Genomic DNA, 6,000 nt, shown 5'->3' on the forward strand with positions numbered 1-6,000 from the left:
CATTGGTTTCAGAATCTAACACTGGAATAAAATTTTGTTCCAGTTTATAAGTACTAATTTAGTTATTCCCTTTTTCTGGCTCCTCGGACTAACCAATATCACCTGTGACAGAGTCAACTGAGAGAGAGAGGAAATCAATCTGGCTTCTTTTAATGCGTATATTTTTAAAAGATGAAGAAGGGTTTGAAATAGAAGAACAAAGAAAAAAACTACAGACTATCTAATTTCAAACTATTTTTTCATTTCTATGAATATTATAAAGGAATTATATTTATATTTATGAATAAATGTCGTCCAATAACACTTTCCAAGTGAGATATAAATTTTGAGTTAGTCAGAGGAAATTATTCACAATATATAATATGAATATTCTCCAGCTCTTATCACATTATTTAAATTATTGATTTCACAATATGCTTTGCATATAGTTGAAGTCAAGTCTTTCTAAAGTCACTGTGTCAAGGTTGCACCAACATGTTTTTTAGAAAGCAGGTATAAATTGATTAGCTTCCCCTTTTTAATGGATTTTTCGTGTAACTAAACTGTTGCTTTAAGCTTATGTGTGACAGTTACCTTGTTGTTATTCCAAGAATAATGCGATAATATTTTAATTTAACCACATGCAATAATTTTTATGACTTAATGTCTAATACTAAAACACAGAGAAATAAAAATAGATAAATGCTTTTCTTTATTTAGAGGTTGGCCAGCTGTACACAGAACATACTATAATAGTTTATATTTAACAGGAGAAAAGAAATTCAGTTAATCTGGCAAAAAGCAAGCAGCCTCTAAGTTAAGATATGTTTGGATTCTTTCTCCGCATTATCGACAGCAAGCTGCTCTTCATGTTAAGCATTCACCAGAAAAATGATAGATGCCTGATATTCAGTGAATTTGACATTTAGAAAGGAAAAAATTAGAGGTCTAGGGACCTTGTTCTAGTTTCTAAAATGGAAATAACATGCACAACCATATCCAGCTCCTGGACTAAAGATACCTTGTTATTAACTGATAGTACAGGAAGAAATATTGGTTATATTGCAAGGAGTCAAATGAAATACATGATATGAATGCCAAGAACAATAAGCCATGGTAATATGTATCTGTTTTTAAACTTCATCCCATTATCTAACATAAGAAAAAAAATCCTTATTTTCCAAAATAATAATGTTTAATGATTAGACAATGATATGTCCCATGTAAAAAGTAAATTTATTCTAAGATTACCACCCAGGTCTCTGAATATGTGGACATGATCCTGTTCAAGAAGTGGTCAATGCATATATGTCATGTCATAGCTTCCTGATATGTTAATGTGAGGGTCTTGTGCTACTGCAGGCAATGCAAAATTCTCTCTCGATTTCACCATTTTGCCAGAGGCTCTAATACTCCAATTATTCAAATATGTATTTAAGAGACATGGAGAAATGTGTGGTCTGTTGAGAGAGGTAGGATAAGTGATGAGCTTTAAAATAATTAGGAAAACAACAAAATAGAAAAAATAACACAAAATATAGTACACAATTTAACGTTGGGTACTAAAAGGGCACTCAGGGTCAGTGTTTGCAACATCAATTATTATTGAATAGGACAGATTTAAAACTACTGCTTAATAATGATTTATGATCAGGACCATCCCTGATAACAGAGAAATGACTACAGTGTCTATTTCCACTTTTATTGACTGGTGTGTGTGTAAAAACATGGTAGTAGGGCAAAAAAAATCTATAATTCACATAAAAGTACTCAGAGTCACATAATTTCATTTCTTAAAATATAAAATGGGAAAGAAGTAACTAGAGATAGATTTGTGGTCACAGCAGACTGAAGGATTCCTTCAGAGAGACTGTCAGTGAAGGAAAGATGTTTTGTGTTTCAGCATTAAACAATTACACTGTACAAGGCACCGTCCTAGGTGATGGGTTAACAGTGACTAAGACAGACAGATCTCTGCTTTCCTGGCGCTCACAGTCTCAAGCGGGGATGACAGATAATAAACAGGCAAATAAGAAAACACCATAAAATAAGGGCAGAGATGAGTGTTACTGATCCAGCAGAGGACCAATGGACTGTAGATATTGGACTGGATATCAAAAGTACTTCTGAAGTAAAATTGACAGGGTTTGTCACGTAGACGTATCCAAATTTATATATGGTCATAAGGTATGGTCTGTTTGTGCATGTTGTATAGACATTAACATATAGATGTATTTGAGAGCTTACTTGTGTTGCTTTCAAAGTTATTTCATTTATATCATCCCCCCAGCTCTACAGACAGTGAAAACACGCGGTACAACTTGTGGGGTGATTCTTTCCATCTTCTTAAGTGTTTAGATGTTGCCTTGGTTGATTGTCCAGCAAAATACATTCAATTCATTATTCAAATAGGAAAGCTTGCTCTTTCTGATCATAATGAAGAGGGTTGAAGGCTTTAGTTTATTATGTGAAGTAAAAAGGAAAATATGAGGTAGAGCATTCTTAAGGTTCATGGTGTGGTCAAATTGACAAAATTAGCCACATCATTAATTTCTTACTGATGATAGTCTAGCAGTGCATGAATACTTTAATTTTCAAAAGCCGACTAGGGGACATATGATAATCTGAACAGTGGTCAGTGTACCAACTCATTTTTTCTCATTCTCTTGCTCTTTTTCATCTCATTATCTACCTCTGCTTCCTTTCTGTCTCTTTCATTCACTCACTTTTCCTCTCTCTGTTCTTTTCTCTTCCTCGATGTGCGTGTGTGTGTGTGTGTGTGTGTGTGTTTCTCTCTCCCTTTACAGCCCTACCCTCCATATCTATTTTTTCCCACCCCTTCTCTTTATTCTAATGTCACTATGTAGATGATTTTTGTCATCCTGTACTCTGATTTATTTCTTCATTTCCCAACCTGCTTCCTCCCAACTTCCATCTCTCATGTACTCAACCTCAGTCTATGTCCTCCCTGTTTGTGTGTGTAAATGCCTTTCTTTTTTAAAAGACCAATATCCTTAGTTGCATTAATAAAGAACTAAACATTTGAGTCAAGCGTTGTGCAATAATTAAATACCCCAATGTACAGTTTCTAATATTTGTGCATGCATACACTTACTTGGCCACAGATTTCTATTCAGTATCATGAATTGGCGTTCCAGGAGGATCTCCTGGCAACAATCACAATCTCATGGGCCATAGAGTAAAGGCTTTGATCTTTATTGGAGAGAAAATTACAGTGTTCTGTCAGCATCATCGTGGCATAAACCATATCACTTTAGCATTCCACTTGTTTTCCAGCTAAGACTAATGCAGCAAGCAGTGCCCCATGTTGTTCAGTGCCCAATCTGATAGCCTGATGTCTTCCACTGCACACATCGCTCATGTCATGTACTCAGGGTTTCTCTCTTACCTTTGAGGTTCAAGGTACCGCAGGAACTTCTCAGCATCCATGTATTGCCTGTCTGGTCAAATCAGTGAGATTTTAGGCTTCTTGCCAGCAGGCAAATAGTGCCAATTTCTGGCCAGTTTCTCTTGCTGACCCACCCAGCAGTTGGTGTCATGTGCAGTGAATGCCGCTGCTACTCTTGTGCTGATCTAGTTTTGCCACAGCTATGTGCAGAGGCCAGATAACACAACCTAGGAAAGTGGGTGGTTAATGTCCAGTGTGCAGACCTCCACTAATTAAAGATGGCAGATGGAAATGAGCCGGTGGGTAAATTTTCTTCCACCTCCAGTAACTATTCTGAGGTTCAGTGTTTCCCTATAGCCTCTCTTGAGACATGTTGTGTGACAAGAAATGAGCTGTGTTTTCTGATAAAGCTTTAGCCAACTTGGTCACTTACCACCTTGTATTTGCTTTCCTTCCTGTCCTCTCTCTCTTGTCGCTTTCTTCACTCCTACTTTTCTGGGTTGGTAATCTTCTATAGTGTTTTTTCAGACTTGGTTTTCTAGGGAAATCATGCTAAAAAACTCATCCCAAAGTTCCAATGACTAATTTCTATGGTAGTCAGAAGACCAAGTCAGACAAATGGTGTCAATCCACGCTATTTTTCAATCATGTACTGGTGGAAAGCAGAGTTGTGAGCTAATTCAGTCTCCTGGAGAAAGATGGTCTGAAAGGTCATCATAAATATCTAGAATTAAAGAAAGAAATAAATGAAGAGAGAGAGAAAGAGAAAGAGAGAGAGAAGCATGCACATGTGATTGCGTAGGTTTCTGCCTTCCCAAGACTTAGTTTCTTAGGTCTACTCAGTTTTTTTAGCTATTCCATGCTTCCATCAATAAATCTACCATTTAGTCTAGTTTAATGAGATTTCAGGCACTTGCAAACCAACTGTTGTCTTGACCCATGATGTAACCAAATCCTTAAGAGTCCATTATCTGTCTGTCTTTTCAGGTAGCCTTCCAAGGACCATTTTTGCCATATTTCATCTGACAGCCATTAAAAATTAATATTTTAGCATCACTTCTGCTGCAAATGAATCTCTATTTCTTCTCAGTCTGATGTCCCAGATGTGATTTATCCTTTCTCTCTTCTAAATCTCATGTGAAATTTTGGAAAATGAAAAAAAACGTTAATGCATTTGGGGATGGGCGGGCATAAAATACAATAAATTCCAGGTGTTTATTATTCTGTGCTTCTAAAAACACATAATCCCACTCTCCCCTGCAAAAAAGTCCAAAATGAAAGGAAAGTGAATCAAAAGTTTTTGATCCAAGTTAAAAAGTCTTCTTTTTCACTTATGAGCTGGAATTGGGCTAATTCCTTAGTATCTTTGAGCCTCAGTTTTCTCTAGAATAAAGTGAGGATTAAATGAGCTAAGATGCTATTTAACGTGTGTAATAATGCCTGAAACACAATATCTACTCTGAGTGACTTATAGACTATATATTTGTCAGATCTAAGTAATCTATGCAAAATGATGAATTATTCATTTTTCATTAGGTTTTAGACTTATAAGATTTGCTTCTTTTTATGTTTTTCCAAAACTTTTTCTAATTTCAAATATTAAAGCAGATGTATTTAGCCCAAAGATCCTAAATAATCTCACTCATCTACTATACTCTCTGCTCATGTCTGCCCTCTGATATTAACCTATTTGTGAATGTTTATTTTTCATAGTGGCTTCTGCAATATCACATGCTAACTAACAATAATGGGAAAGTGAGCTGTGTATCTGAAGTAGGCACTTTGTCATTCCCAGAACGTAGGTCTTGTTCCACTTCCATTCTTACAGTCCACTCAAGTGGCTATATGAAGCAACCATGTGATGTTTCTTGTGCCTGGATGTAGCTTACCTGCCTCCAGGACCCATTCTGATGTGCTGCAACTCTTCTTTCTCTTGAAGAGTTATGGTCCATGTTTATTGAATCATGCTGAGTTTGCCTGAGGAATTTCATTAAGTATGTTGAGAGACCTGCCTCAATTCCCTGCCTAGGAACAAGCCGAGCATCAAAGCCCCTGACCTGGATGAGGCCACTGAGAGGTTCTAGAGAGGAAGTAGATCCAGGCTGCCCTCTGGTGGGGAGACATGGAGCTAAGGAAACTGAAAGGACTTTGCAGAGAACAAAGATAAACTTCAGAAGCAGAGACAGTCTGAATTAGCATCACTTCAACAAGTACAGGAGAAAATTCAGGAGTTCATGAGATTAGGTGTGTCCAGTATTTTTGCAGTAAGCATCTTTGCCATAGACATCTTTGACACGAGCATTTTTGCCACATGAGTAATTGGCTGTAAGGCAATTTTGCTGTTAAAGGTAAAATGACTCGTTGATAGAACCAGTTATTTCTATCGACTTGACAGAAAATATGATGATAAAACTTACTGAAAGTGTAAAATAAGAGAGTGTAAAGCCAGATTGTATATTACACTAGAAAATAACATATCAGTTTGCACATCCTTCGGTGAGCACAGTCTTCCCTCCTACCCGTCAAAACCAAAAGTTTAACAGGCTATGGCAAATATAAAAGAGGTGGCTAGTCATTCACAATAGTCGTCATAACGTTAATTATCAATTCCT

Source organism: Equus quagga, chromosome 3 (genome assembly GCF_021613505.1).
Source record: "Equus quagga isolate Etosha38 chromosome 3, UCLA_HA_Equagga_1.0, whole genome shotgun sequence".
In the NCBI taxonomy this organism is placed as follows: Eukaryota; Metazoa; Chordata; class Mammalia; order Perissodactyla; family Equidae; genus Equus; species Equus quagga.